Source organism: Rhinatrema bivittatum, chromosome 2 (genome assembly GCF_901001135.1).
Source record: "Rhinatrema bivittatum chromosome 2, aRhiBiv1.1, whole genome shotgun sequence".
NCBI lineage: Eukaryota > Metazoa > Chordata > Amphibia > Gymnophiona > Rhinatrematidae > Rhinatrema > Rhinatrema bivittatum.
This window is the reverse complement of record NC_042616.1, coordinates 628,080,569-628,095,271: the sequence shown is the minus strand read 5'-3', so window position 1 is coordinate 628,095,271 and position 14,703 is coordinate 628,080,569. Positions and strand designations below refer to the sequence as shown.

At 42.0% G+C, this 14,703-nt stretch overlaps 1 protein-coding gene across 1 annotated transcript in view; it reads right to left on the bottom strand.

Annotated features, from left to right (window-relative positions):
* SNTG1 (syntrophin gamma 1) overlaps positions 1 to 14,703 on the bottom strand; it is a 2,212,578-nt gene that overhangs the window by 1,088,621 nt on the left and 1,109,254 nt on the right. The gene's annotated exons all lie outside the window — the stretch shown is intronic.

Here is a 14,703-nt window from a genome sequence, read left to right as displayed (position 1 = left end):
TCAACAAAGATCCATGTTTCGATTGATAAAATCTACTTCAGGAGTAACAACGAGATGATGATCATCATGGCTGCTCTTGATGTAGTCTCTGCAGACAAAATTACATAGTGGAATTTTAAAAAATCACATGATTCTACCTACATCAGCCAACCAAAACAGAAAAGCTATGTATAGCACATAGTAAAGGAATCTTTCCATGTTTATTAAAGAGATCAGTGCTAAATTCATCCGGCATCAATGGTCATGTTAAGTAAATAAACCCACATTATATAAACAACATCCTATAGTGTGATTCTCTCTCAGTAATCACAATATGCTAAACCACTCAATTTCAGCCTTCATATCCATAGGCTAGATAATATGCAACGTATATATCCATTATTATTCTCTAATATTAAGGGCAGTCTCTCTATAACTAGCCCATATAGACGGTCTGATGTGCTTTAATAATGCCCAGTTAATGTCTACAAAACATGTTGCTGTGTCATACAATGTTTCTTCATTTGGCATACTTCATTATGGGAGCGACTGGGATGGTGCCATTTTTAACGTTAGTTACAGTCTAAGTGGTTGATATTGGGAGCGAAGTACTTTTGCTTATGTTGTGATATTTGTCTTTTCTTCAGTTGAGATATATCCCTGAAACAGGGATTTGAGAGGCAAAACTCAGGCTCTTGTAGGGATATTGTTGAAACCATTGAGGAGGGATATTGCCGAGACCATTGACACTCAGATGAGTGAAGTCTCTCATTTAAAGCTGTGTTAATGATAAGATTCTGGGACTTGGAAAATAGAAGACTTCATCTTTAGAATTGATTGGAAGTACAATGGAAAATTTTCTATAACGTAGATGGAAAGGATTTTGCATTTAAAGTTGACATGCTCATGATGGAAGAGGTATTATTATAACAAATAATGGGCCTCATTTTCCAATATCGCAGTGGTAATGCATGAGGGGGCGTGTCCTATGCAAATAAGGCATTTTTCGTGCAGTGGGGAAACATCGCCGCACGCAAACTGGAGTCGCAAATCGCGAAAACATCATGCACCGCGATAAAACAACCAATGAATCATCGCAGTACACAAAAGTGTCCAGCCGTGTGTGTGTGTGAGAGAGAGAGAGAGAGAAAGAGAGAGAGAGAGAAAGAGAGAGAGAATTGCTATAGTGTCTCTTCCCTAGACAGGTATTTGTATCCCTATGAGAGGCCCACCTAGTAACTCGAGGTGGGGATTAGGTATTAATGTAGGGGGTTGGGGGCCACTTTCACATTCAACGTGAGACGTACGAACAGAACAGTGGTCTCTTGTGAAGATTTGATGGCCACTCCAAGATGAGATTTGGACAATGTTCTCTCCACCTAGCTTGTTGTTGCCCAGGTAGAGTGTCCATCAAGCTAGGTGGAGAGAACATTGCCCAAATTTCATCCTGGAGTGAGTTTCCTCACTCCGAAGGCCATCAAATCTTCACAAGAGACCACTGTTCTGTTCGTACGTCTCACGTTGAATGTGAAAGTGGCCCCCAACCCCCTACATTAATACCTAATCCCCACCTCGAGTTACTAGGTGGGCCTCTCATAGGGATACAAATACCTGTCTAGGGAAAAGACACTATAGCAAGTCACTGTCTGGGAATATCGTGAACTGTGATACTCCTTTACCGGCCTGTATCACGAATGAAAGGGTTGTAGCTATTGGCCACACTACCACTGCAGCTGTTTTGCCGCACACGATAACTTTACATAAACTCCACCCCCTGAATACTAAATTAAGAATTTGCATTTGCAAATCACGTTAACGGCTGTTAGCGCAAATTTATCTCCTGCGGTAACTCCTTAGAAAATGACCCCCAATGTTTGGATGCTTAACACTAAAACAAACATTTTTTGAATTAATTTTTCTTGGATATTTTGAATGAGATGCAGTTTAAAAGTGGATTTGTGTTGGTTTTGGTATTTTGTCTTAAGGATTCCTTAGCTAGTGATAGTTTGATATGATTGTGTTGAATGTGTATGTGTTAGAGGTATGTCTTTTAACTGGGTTATTAAATATGGGCTTATTTGTGAATGATGTTTTCTTGAATATTATCGCATTCATATGAAAATGTTTGAAAGAGAATTGAGACAATTAAACTTGTATTGAATTTCTTGATTGAGGAGTTATGTAATGTATGGAAATACTATTTGTATATGATTCCCTTCATATTATAATACTTTATAATAAATATTGTATTTTAATATTTTATTTAGTTTGGTAAAAGTTATCCCCTCTTTTTATGTTATGCAATGTTCCACCATGGGAGCTTGGAATTTTTTCATATGAATACATCTGTCAATCTAACTCTTACAGAGTGCTTGGTCCAACATATATATAAAAAAGAATAGGGGTGGGAAGAAGAAAAATGTTCATTTTGTTTTTTATTTTATTTTTGGGGGTTTGATTTTCCACAAATTTCATTTTGTCAAATGTTTAATTTGTTTATTTTGTTAAAGAAAACAAAATAAACATTTAAACAAAAACAAATACAAAAAAAGAAATGGGGTCTCCGGAGGACTCCCAAGCCTGCCCCTCCCAGACCCTCCCACCTGAAAAAATGCCAGGGCCAGGATCCTCCCTAGTTCCCACTTACCCGGTCTGGGGGGGAGGGGGGGATTTGATGCCAAGGCCTAGGTGCAGGCCAAAGCATGGGGCTTGTGTACAGCAAAGGCCGATATCGCAAAGACCTAACATGGCCTAGGCCTATGCAAGGCTGAGGCTGAGTGCACACTAAAACAATAGAAAAAAAAACCCCACCAAATTTCATTTTTTTTCTATTGTTTCATTTTTGAAAACAAAAAACATTAATGAAATTGATATTATCTACAGTATGTCATTTCATACAAATGCACATCTTTATTAATTATAGGTCAGACCAAGCTCTCTATAAGAACTAGGCTGACAGAGTACCACAGTTGTTTTCATATGAAGAACCTTCAGACTACCAGGGTGGAACATTATATCAAACAGCAACATGCTTTTGCAGAACTTAAATGGGCAATATTAGAGTGCATAAGGCCCTGTATAGTAGCTAGTAATAGAGAGACTGACCTTAATATTAGGGAATTGCCAAACCTATGAGCATGAATGCTTAAACTGAATGATTTAACATATTGTGATTGTTGAAAGGATTTTTTTAAATATAAAATATGTTTCTTTAGTAAAGACACATAGGGCCGGATTTTAATACCTACGCATGGGCGCACATTTGTGCGTGCAACCCGGCACACACAAATGTATGCCCGATTTTATAACATGCGCGCGCAGCCGCACGCATGTTATAATATCCGGGGTTGGCGTGCGCCGCGCAATGGGGTGCACAATAGTGCATCTTGCATGTGCAGAGCCCTTGGGGAGCACTGCTGGCTTTCCCCATTCCCTCCAAGGCTGCTCCGAAATTGGCCGCTACGAAATCGGAGCGGCCTCGGATGGAACTTTCCTTCCCCCCCCCCCCCCCCACCTTCCCCTCCCTTCCCCTACCTAACCCGCCCCCCAGCCCCACCTAAACCCCCCCTTAACCTTTATTTTATAAGTTGCGCCTGCCTCCGGGCGAGATCCCCTGGCCCAGCAGGCATTCGGAGACCTCTGGCCATGCCCCCGCCCCGGACCACCCACATCTCGCCCCCCTTTTTTCAAGCCCCGGGACATACGCACGTCCCAGGGCTTTATGTGTGCCACCGGGCCTTTTGAAAAGAGGCCTGGCGAGCGTAGGGCTTTTAAAATCTGCCCCATATGTTTCATGACCATTGATGATGGTTGAATTTAGCACAAGTATCTTTAATTAACATGGAGAGGTTCCATTATTACATGCTGATATGCTTAGCTTTTTTGTTCTGGTTGGCTAATTTAGTTATGTGATTTTTAAAAATTCCACTGTATAATTTTTTCTTCAGAAGATCCCATCAAAAGCATCTGCAATCAACATCTTGTTGTTAATCTTGAAGCAGATTTGATCAATTGAAACATGAACCTATGTTAAGTAGAGGGAAAGATTGCTGGTTTTCCAAGTTAAGTACATTGTACAAAGTTTGGATTTTATAAGCAATTTAAAAATGTATAAAAAAATGTGGACATTTATAAACATAAGGCTCAAAATCAAATGAATGAGTTTGTTGGCATATGAAAGTCCCTTTTCTTTAATATTAATTTATATTTGTATGGTGGCACTATGCAAGGTAGATCAGCAATTGTCCATAGTAATATAGTAATATAGCCTTTTACAGATTTTTTATAATATTGTAGTATTTTCTTCTTGACAGTGGTCTGGGTTAAGTTTCCACTTAGAATACCGCTGCCATTTTCAAGTCTAATATTTTAAAGAAAACTATATTTCAAAAGCTCATGAAACATGCAATTATTAATCAGCCTTTATCAATTGCAAATACCATTTCTGATTCACAAGTTTTGCTGTTTGCTAAGCTTCCCTTCTGTAATTGATCCCTGTCCACAACAGGAATAGTTTCAGACCATCCTACAATATTGAAACAGCTCTACTTTGCCTGGTGGAAGATCTTTACCTGTAACTAGATCGGGGGCAACAAGCTCTTCTTTTACTCCTGGATCTATCTGCAGCCTTTGATACAGTAGTCCATGAGATATTTATTAGGGATGTGAATCATTTTTGAACGATTAAAATTATCGTCAGATAATTTTAAAATCGTCCAAAATCGTTAGAGTGCATGATACAATACAAATGCCCACGAATTATCGTCAGGGGCATTTGTATTGTATAGTTAAATAGGGGGTGGGAAAACCGGCACACCAAAAAAACCCTAACACCCACCCCGAACCTTTAAAACAAACCCCCACCCTCCCGAACCCCCCCCCCAAAATGTTTTAAATGACCTGGGGTCCCGGCGCAATGTCCTGCTCTCTGCCCACGGCTGCTGTGAAGAGAAATGGCGCCGGTGGCCCTTTGCCCTTATCATGTGACAGGGCAAAGGTAGCGCCGGCGCCATTTTGATTCCTAGCTCCCGACGTCACGCGTCCAGGAGATCGCTCCTGGACCCCCGCTGGACCCCCAGGGACTTTTGGCCAGCTTGGGGGGGCCTCCTGACCCCCACAAGACTTGCCAAAAGTCCAGCGGGGGTCCGGGAATGACCTCCTAAACTCGAATCGTTTTGCCGTACAGCAAAAGGGCGCCAACCGTACGGCATGGTCAGTGCCCTTTTGCTGTACGGCAAAACGATTCGAGTTTAGGAGGTCGTTCCCGGACCCCCGCTGGACTTTTGGCAAGTCTTGTGGGGGTCAGGAGGCCCCCCCAAGCTGGCCAAAAGTCCCTGGGGGTCCAGCGGGGGTCCGGGAGCGATCTCCTATGCTCCTGACGTCGGGGGACAAAAAAACAAAATGGCGCCGGCGCTACCTTTGCCCTGCTGTCATATGACAGGGCAAAGGTAGCGCCGGCGCCATTTCTACAACGCACTGGAGGTCCGAGAGTAAAAGATCACACCGGGACCCTCCCTCTGGACCCCAGGTAATTTAAGGCATTTTGGAGGGGTTCGGGAGGGTGGGGGATTTATTTTAAAGGGTTGGGGTGGGTTTTAGGGATGTTTTAGTGTGCCGGTTTTCCCGCCCTCCCCCGATTTACGATTTACACGATATTTTAAAAAACAAAACCGCAACGATAAGATTCCCTCCCCCCCCAGCCGAAATCGATCGTTAAGACGATCGATCACACAATTCACATCTCTAATATTTATCTCCTGATTGTTGCATCTGGGTCTTTCCAGTTCTGTACTAGATGGTTTACCTCCATCCTCCAGACCATACTTAAACCATTTCCATGGGACTGGCCACCTCACACTCTCATCCCCTAACTTATTGTGCACCATTTTAGCTCCTATTTTATTCAACATCTATTTATCACTGCTTGGTAAGCTAATTAGGAAACACCATATCCCATTCCATGCTTATGCAGATGACATTCAACTATTGTGCCCTTTAAGCTTTAATCCTTACCAAGATCTTGCTAACCTAAACCTCTGCCTCAAGAAGATTGCAAGTTGGCTTCACTGCAACAAGCTAAAACAGAACCCCCAAAAAAACAGAAGACTGTGGATTAAAAAATCATACCATTCACAACTCCTTTCAAGAGTAACACTAGAAGGATCCACTCTGCCCTTCAAAAATGAAGTCAGGAGTCTGGACATCATCTTGGGCTCTAATCTCACTTCTAATGCCCAAATTTGATCTGTCACAAAATCTGTTTTCCCTCTATGATAGCATTGACTTCACTCCTTCTTGGATGTTCCTGCCTATGGAATAGTCATTCAGCCCTTTGTTATCTCCCACATGGACTATTGTAATTCTCTTTACATGGGTTTACCAGAAAATAGGTTGGATGGTTTTAACTCATACAAATGTGGCTGCACAATCCCTGCTAAATGACAGCAAATTTGATCAGATCACTCCTCTTCTAAAATCCCTTCACTGACTACCCATTGACTTTTGAATCTTTTTCAATGCTCTTCTCATGGATTTTAAGGTAACCAAGGGCCTGACCCCTTCCTATGTATGCTGTGGACCTTCTCTATACTCATCAGCTCACCTTCTTTGCACTTTGCCCAACACCTGCCTGGTGGTATGCTCCGCCAAGGAAATGCAGCTGGCTAGCATTAAGAAGAAATCATTTGCTAGCTCTGTTCTTTCTCTCTGGAACTCTTTGCCACTGGACATTAGGCCAACACCTGACCTCCAGGCTTTCAGGAAAAACTGAAACCTAGTAATTTCTTGAGGCTTCCGGCACATGAAATATTTCACCAGTTTTCCTTACCAAATTTGGTTGCTTGTTTTGCTTTTTACCAGCTAGCTGTTGATTGCTTTATATTCTCCCTTTAGTAATATCTGTTGCTTTGAGTTTATATTCTATGTAAGTTGTTAATTTTGTCCTCCTTGGCCTTATTGTCCTGTAACTCACTTAAATCTCATATGTTGGAAGAGGATGTAATAAATAAATGATGATGATGATGATGATGAATAGGTACTGACTGGTCCATGCATTCTTTGTGATGTTGTTTGCGACATTTTGGCCAATATTGACCAACTAGATGTGGTATGTGTAAGGCAAATTTATATTATCAACATGGTTAGATTTTCAAAAGGTTTAATTGACTAACTTCAGAAATTAGCCAGTTAAACATTTGCTATCCACTGAATGTCAACATTTATGCATTTACTTTTTTCTCTAATGAATCATTTCTATAAAATACTTCCAGGGTCATAGAACATCCAATCATATGAATAACAAACTAAAAAATATAAAATTACCAAACCATAAAGTATAAAATTTGAATTGCTATTAACTAATAAAATACATAATCCTTAATAACTATCACCATGCATAACAATCCTCATGTTAACTGTGTAATTGATATTTGCAACTGCACATGCTAAGAGAGCTCAGGGAAGCTAAACAATTTGGCAGTGTAGTAGTAATAGGAGATTTAAATTACCCCAATATTGATATTATACAGTTAACTACCCCTTAAACACACACTACCATCCTCATAATACTGCTAGCAGAAATAACATATGACAACAAACAGCTAGCTGTCAAAAGTGCTATCTGGAGCAAGCAAGTTTAATTTGACTTAAAAAGCAAACAAACATAATCCTGTTGTACATGGCAACCTCCTAGAAAAGAGTTCCAGAGAATAGGAACAACAACTTAAAAAGCCCTAAGTCTTGTCTTTTCCAGGCTATCCTCTTTTATTGTCAGCGTAATGACATTTAGAACCTTTACCTGGGTGGGGACTCCCAATGTGGAGCCTTGCATCATGTAGCTATAATATGGGCTGCTCTTCCCTGTATGCATCACTTTGCACTTGTCCACATTACCCTGACAGTAAAAGAGGATAGCCTGTAAAAGACAAGACTTTATGTCTGGAGGCTATAAAGTCCAACAGGATAAAGATCATAGAAGAGATTAAATGTTTAGTAGGATCTAAGAGAGTACAGTGATAGGAGTATACTATTGTCCATCTGGCCAAAATGATCAAACAGATGATGAAATGCTAAGAGAGTACAGGGAAGCTAAACAATTTGGCAGTGTAGTAGTAATAGGAGATTTAAATTACCCCAATACTGACTGGGTAAATGTAATATCAGGACATGGTAGAGATATAAAATTTCTGGATGGAATAAATAACTGCATTATGGAACAAATTGTTCAGGAACCAATGAGAAAGGGAATTATTTTAGATTGAATTCTAGTAGAATGCAGGATTTGGTGAGAGAGGTAACGGATGTGGGGCTACTTGACAATAGTGATCATAACATGATCAAATTTAATTTAATGACTGGAAGGGGGACGATATATAAATCTACAGCTCTAACACAACATTTTCAAAAGGGAAACTTTGATAAAATGAGAAAAATAGTTATAAAAAACTGAAATGTGCAGTTGCAAATGTTAAAAATGTACAACAGGTGTGAGCATTGTTTAAAAATACAAACTTAGAAGTGCAGTCCAGATGTATTTCATGCATTAAGAAAGATGGGAGGAAGGCAAAACGATTACCGGCATGCTTAAAAGATGAGGTGAAAGATTCTATCTTAGCCAAATAAATCCTTCAAAAATTGGAAGAAGGATCCATCTGAAGAAAATAGGAAAAAGCATAAGCTTCGTCAAGTTAAGTATAAAACATTGATAAGGCAGGCTAAAAGAAAATTTGAAATGAAGTTGGCCATAGATGCAAAACCTCATAATACGATTTTTAAAATATATATCTGAAGCAGGTAACCTGTGAGGGAGTCGGTTGGACCGTTAGATGACTGGGGTGTTAAAGGAGCTTTTAGGGAATATAGGGACATTGCAGAAAGACTAATTTAATTATTTGCTTCTGTGTTTATTAATGAGGATGTTGGAGAGATACCAGTTCCAGAGATGGTTTTCAAGGGTGATGATTCAGATGAACTGAACCAAATCATTGTGAACCTGGAAGATGAAGTAGATCAGATTGATAAACTAAAGAGTAGCAAATTGTTACGATTCTGCCCTCTTGAGCAGCCTCTTACCTTCGCTCTGCCTGCTCTGAGGCCTGGAGGTCACAGTCCCCGGTCTTTCTTGCAGCCGGAGCCGCTCCTCAGTCTGCCCTCTGCGGCTTGAGAGCTGCCGACAACGCTGGGCCTGTTTCTCGCCCCGCCCTGCTCTTCGGTGTTAGCAGCAGCATGGCCGCTGGCCATGGTCCTGCACAACTTCCTGCTTCCGGGCCTCTTCACAAGATTTAAAGAGCCCGCGCCGGATATGCCCCGGCCCCACTTGATGACTGTTTCCTGTCTCAGCCCTATAAGAGGCCTTCACCTTCACTGCTGCCTTGCCTTGTATTGGAGTTACTTGCTCCTGGAAGTCTCGTCTTCAAGCGCTCCGTCAGGCCTTTGTTCTTCGTTGGAGCTCCATGTCTTGTCTGTTTCTTGTGTCCATGGTTTCCTGATGTTCCTTGTCTTCATGTCCTGAGGTCCCACTTCCTGATGCTCCAGGAGTCCAGATATTCTTTTCCTGTTCCTGATGTCCGTGATGTTCTTTGTCTGCTCCTGATGTCCGTGGTCCAGTCCTGATGTCCTGAATCCCCAGGTTCCTCGTCACCACCTTTCCTGGTGTGCCATGTCGTGGTCCACGACCAGTCCCACAGGTGGGCTGTGTAGGGCGCCGCATGGTGCATTGCTTTCCTCACTTCTGCAGCGCAGGCCTCCGGGAGACTTCTGCTTCTGTCCTTGTTCCTGGTCTACAGAGTTCTTTGTGCCTGCTCCGTCCATGCCAAAGACTCTGCCAGTACTTGTGCCGTTTCAGCATGGTCAGCAACCAGCCCCTGGCGGATGTGTAAAGCGTGCCTCGGTGTAGGCCTCTTCAGTATCTTTGTCATGTTCCAGTATCAGCTTCCATAATCTTGTCTAGAGGCTCTTCGAGACCAGCGTGGTCCGCGACGAGTCCCGCGGGTGGACTGTGTAGGGCGCGCTGCATCGTAGTCTCAACCCAGTACTTTGCTTGAGTCTTCTGAATACCTTGAACCCTGCTTTAGTTTTCTGAATACCATGAACCTTGTTCCTGAGTCTTCGTCTGTGCACCCAAGTACCTTGTTCCTGAGTCTTCGTCTGTGCACCCAAGTTCCTGAGTCTTTGTCTGAATCTCTATTGTCCAGCCTTCGCTGCCCTAGTTTCCATCCAGCCTGTCGCTTCTTGCCGTTACCCAGCGGCAGGTCCGAAAGGGCTTGGAACGGTTGGAGGACTGTTCATAAGACCACCATAGCGTTGCTGGTCTTCCCAAAGCATGCAGGTCCAGCAGAGGGTCAGACTTGTCTTTGCCCATACCGGGACATGCCTCACCAACTCTCGGTGCTGTCTTGGACTTGTCTGGAATCGTGCCGAGGCCCAAGGGCACCAATCCCCTCAAAATGGGATCGCTCTCCTAGCGTTCCCTAAACATAACAGAATGCAAGGCCATATGTCCAGTGACCATGTTCCTGTGATGGACTAGCTTTGTTCCTGGAGTTTTGTTTCAGAGTCATCATCTTGAGTTTGTTCCTGGACTTGTATTTGTTTGTTTTGTTTTTTTTTGTTTCAGTACTTCCTTCATAAGACCTGCTGGAGGCGCCATCTGTCTGGATTCCATGACCTGCAGGAAGCACCTGCGTTCAGACATTTTTTCCATCTTTTTCCAGGCTGGGGTTTTTACGACCTGCAGGAGGCGCCTGCTCCTCACCTGGTTTGCTGGTTCTGGATTCCCACCCTGGGACATGGGTCCCTCCCGAGGTCTTTTTTGAAGTTTCTTGTGTCTTTCGTTTGGTTTCTTGTACTTCTTGTGACTTGTTTGTGCTGTTTCACTTCTTTGTGCTGTTTCCCATTTTGCTCCTTTGTGCTATTTGTTGTTCGCTTGTTTGTGCTGTTTGTTGTTCGCTCATTTATACTGTTTGCTGTTTTGCACTTCTTTGTGCTGTTTTGTCTTTTTGCTTTATTGTGCTGTTCACTTGCTTGTGCCTTTCACTTGTTTGTGCTATAGTGATAGGGGTATACTACCGTCCACCTGGTCAAGATGTTTAGACTGACAGTGAAATGCTAAGAGAAATTAGGGAAGCTAACCAAATTGGTAGTGCAGTAATAATGGGAGACTTCAATTACCCCAATATTGACTGGGTGAATGTATCATCGGGTCACGCTAGAGAGATAACGTTCCTGGATGAAATAAATGATAGCTTTATGGAGCAATTGCTTCAGGAACCGACGAGAGAGGTAGCAATTTTAGATCTAATTCTCAGTGGAGCACAGGACTTGGTGAGAGAGTTAACTGTGGTGGGGCCGCTTGGCAATAGTGATCATAATATGATCAAATTTGTTTTAATGTCTGGAAGAGGAACAGTGTGCAAAGCCAAGGCTCTTGTGCTAAACTTTCAAAAGGGAAACTTTGATAAAATGAGAAAAATTGTTAGAAAAAAACTGAAAGGAGCAGCTACAAAAGTAAAAAATGTCCAAGAGGTGTGGTCATTGTTAAAAAATACCATTCTAGAAGCACAGTCCAGATGTATTCCACACATTAAGAAAGGTGGAAAGAAGGCAAAACGATTACTGGCATGGTTAAAAGGGGAGGTGAAAGAAGCTATTTTAGCCAAAAGATCTTCATTGAAAAATTGGAAGACGGATCCAACAGAAGAAAATAGGATTTATTTATTTATTTAATTTCTTTAACTATACCGATGCTCAAGACTAGGTCTTATCGTACCGGTTTACAGTGTAACTGAGGGGAAACCAATTAACATCAAGGTAGAAAGTAAAGTTACATTAAACAGGGAGCGTAAAACCTGGGCAATGGAAGACAGTACAGAATTTAAACTAAGAACAATTAGAGAGAGATAAATATATAATCAACAAAAACTATAAGATACATAAACATAGATTTATCCTAGGCAGTTATTAGCATGGTATGTCCAGTGGGAGAAGGAAAGGGTGAGGTTGGGAGGGGGGGAAGGGGAGAGGGAAAAGAGGGGGGGTAGGGATTAGGGAGGGGTGGGAGAATGAGAGTCAGTGATGGTTGAGGAGATCCTTCAGCGGTAGGCTTCTGCGAACAGCCAGGTTTTCAATTTCTTTCTGAATGTTGAATGGCATTGTTCTTGGCGTAAGTCTTGGGGAAGTGAATTCCATTGTAGTGGACCTGCTGTTGAAAGAGCTCGCTTGTGAATAGAGTTGTGGACCGATGATTTGCGGCAACCAGATGATATGGCAACCGAGGATAAAGCATAAAAGTTGCCAAGTTAAATGTAAGACATTGATAAGACAGGCTAAGAGAGAATTTGAAAAGAAGTTGGCTGTAGAGGCAAAAACTCACAGTAAAAACTTTTTAAAATATATCCGAAGCAGAAAGCCTGTGAGGGAGTCAGTTGGACCGTTAGATGATCGAGGGGTTAAAGGGGCACTTAGAGAAGATAAGGCCATCTCGGAAAGATTAAATGACTTCTTTGCTTCGGTGTTTACTGAAGAGGATGTTGGGGAGGTACCCGTAATGGAGAAGGTTTTCATGGGTAATGATTCAGATGGACTGAATCAAATCACGGTGAACCTAGAAGATGTGGTAGGCCTGATTGACAAACTGAAGAGTAGTAAATCACCCGGACCGGATGGTATACACCCCAGAGTTCTGAAAGAACAAAAAAAATGAAATTTCAGACCTATTAGTAAAAATTTGTAACTTATCATTAAAATCATCCATTGTACCTGAAGACTGGAGGATAGCAAATGTAACCCCAATATTTAAAAAGGGCTCCAGGGGCGATCCGGGAAACTACAGAAAGGTTAGCCTGACTTCAGTGCCAGGAAAAATAGTGGAAAGTGTTCTAAACATCAAAATCACAGAACATATAGAAAGACATGGTTTAATGGAACAAAGTCAGCATGGCTTTACCCAGGGCAAGTCTTGCCTCACAAATCTGCTTCACTTTTTTGAAGGAGTTAATAAACATGTGGATAAAGGTGAATTGGTAGATGTAGTATACTTGGATTTTCAGAAAGTGTTTGACAAAGTTCCTCATGAGAGGCTTCTAGGAAAAGTAAAAAGTCATGGGATAGGTGGCGATGTCCTTTCGTGTATTGCAAACTGGCTTAAAGACAGGAAACAGAGAGTAGGATTAAATGGACAATTTTCTCAGTGGAAGGGAGTAGACAGTGGAGTGCCTCAGGGATCTGTATTGGGACCCTTACTTTTCAATATATTTATAAATGATCTGGAAAGAAATACGACGAGTGAGATAATCAAATTTGCAGGTGACACAAAATTGTTCAGAGTAGTTAAATCACAAGCAGATTGTGATAAATTGCAGGAAGACCTTGTGAGACTGGAAAATTGGGCATCCAAATTGCAGATGAAATTTAATGTGGATAAGTGCAAGGTGATGCATATAGGGAAAAATAACCCATGCTATAATTACACAATGTTGGGTTCCATATTAGGTGCTACAACCCAAGAAAGAGATCTAGGCATCATACTGGATAACACATTGAAATTGTCGGTTCAGTGTGCTGCGGCAGTCAAAAAAGCAAACAAAATGTTGGGAATTATTAGAAAGGGAATGGTGAATAAAACGGAAAATGTCATAATGCCTCTGTATCGCTCCATGGTGAGACCGCACCTTGAATACTGAGTACAATTCTGGTTGCCGCATCTCAAAAAAGATATAATTGCAATGGAGAAGGTACAGAGAAGAGCTACCAAAATGATAAGGGGAATGGAACAGCTCCCCTATGAGGAAAGACTAAAGAGGTTAGGACTTTTCAGCTTGGAGAAGAGACGGCTGAGGGGGGATATGATAGAGATGTTTATAATTATGAGAGGTCTAGAACGGGTAGATGTGAATCGGTTATTTACTCTTTTGGATAATAGAAAGACTAGGGGGCACTCCATGAAGTTAGCATGGGGCACATTTAAAACTAATCAGAGAAAGTTCTTTTTTACTCAATGCACAATTAAACTCTGGAATTTGTTGCCAGAGGATGTGGTTAGTGCAGTTAGTATAGCTGTGTTTAAAAAAGGATTGGATAAGTTCTTGGAGGAGAAGTCCATTACCTGCTATTAAGTTCACTTAGAGAATAGCCACTGCCATTCGCAATGGTAACATGGAATAGACTTAGTTTTTGGGTACTTGCAAGGTTCTTATGGCCTGGATTGGCCACTGTTGGAAACAGGATGCTGGGCTTGATGGACCCTTGGTCTGACCCAGTATGGCATTTTCTTATGTTCTTATGCTCTTATGTTCTTATGACAACACAAGAGGCTTCAACAATGACACATGGAACACATCATTTATGGGCATGGAAGCGGATAGGCGTAGACGGTATGAGACCACTCCCACTCGTTCGGTGATTCGGAAAGGCCCACAGAATTTCGGGACTAGTCTTCGAGAGGGAATACGTATCTGTAGATTTCTGGTGCTAAGCCAGACATGGTCTCCTGGGAGGAAGGTAGGTGCTGGTTGACGATGCCTATCCTCCCACTTCTTGGCGGACAGGGTGGCTTTACTGATCTTTTCCTGGGTAGAATTCCACAAGGCACGGAGCTGGTGAGCTGAGAGTTGCACTGCTGGGAGTGCAGTAGGTTCAGGCAAAGGTAGAGGCGGACGAAGTTGCTTCCCATAAACAATGAGGAATGGGGAACTTCCCGTAGCAGCATGCGTGTGATTATTATACAAGAAC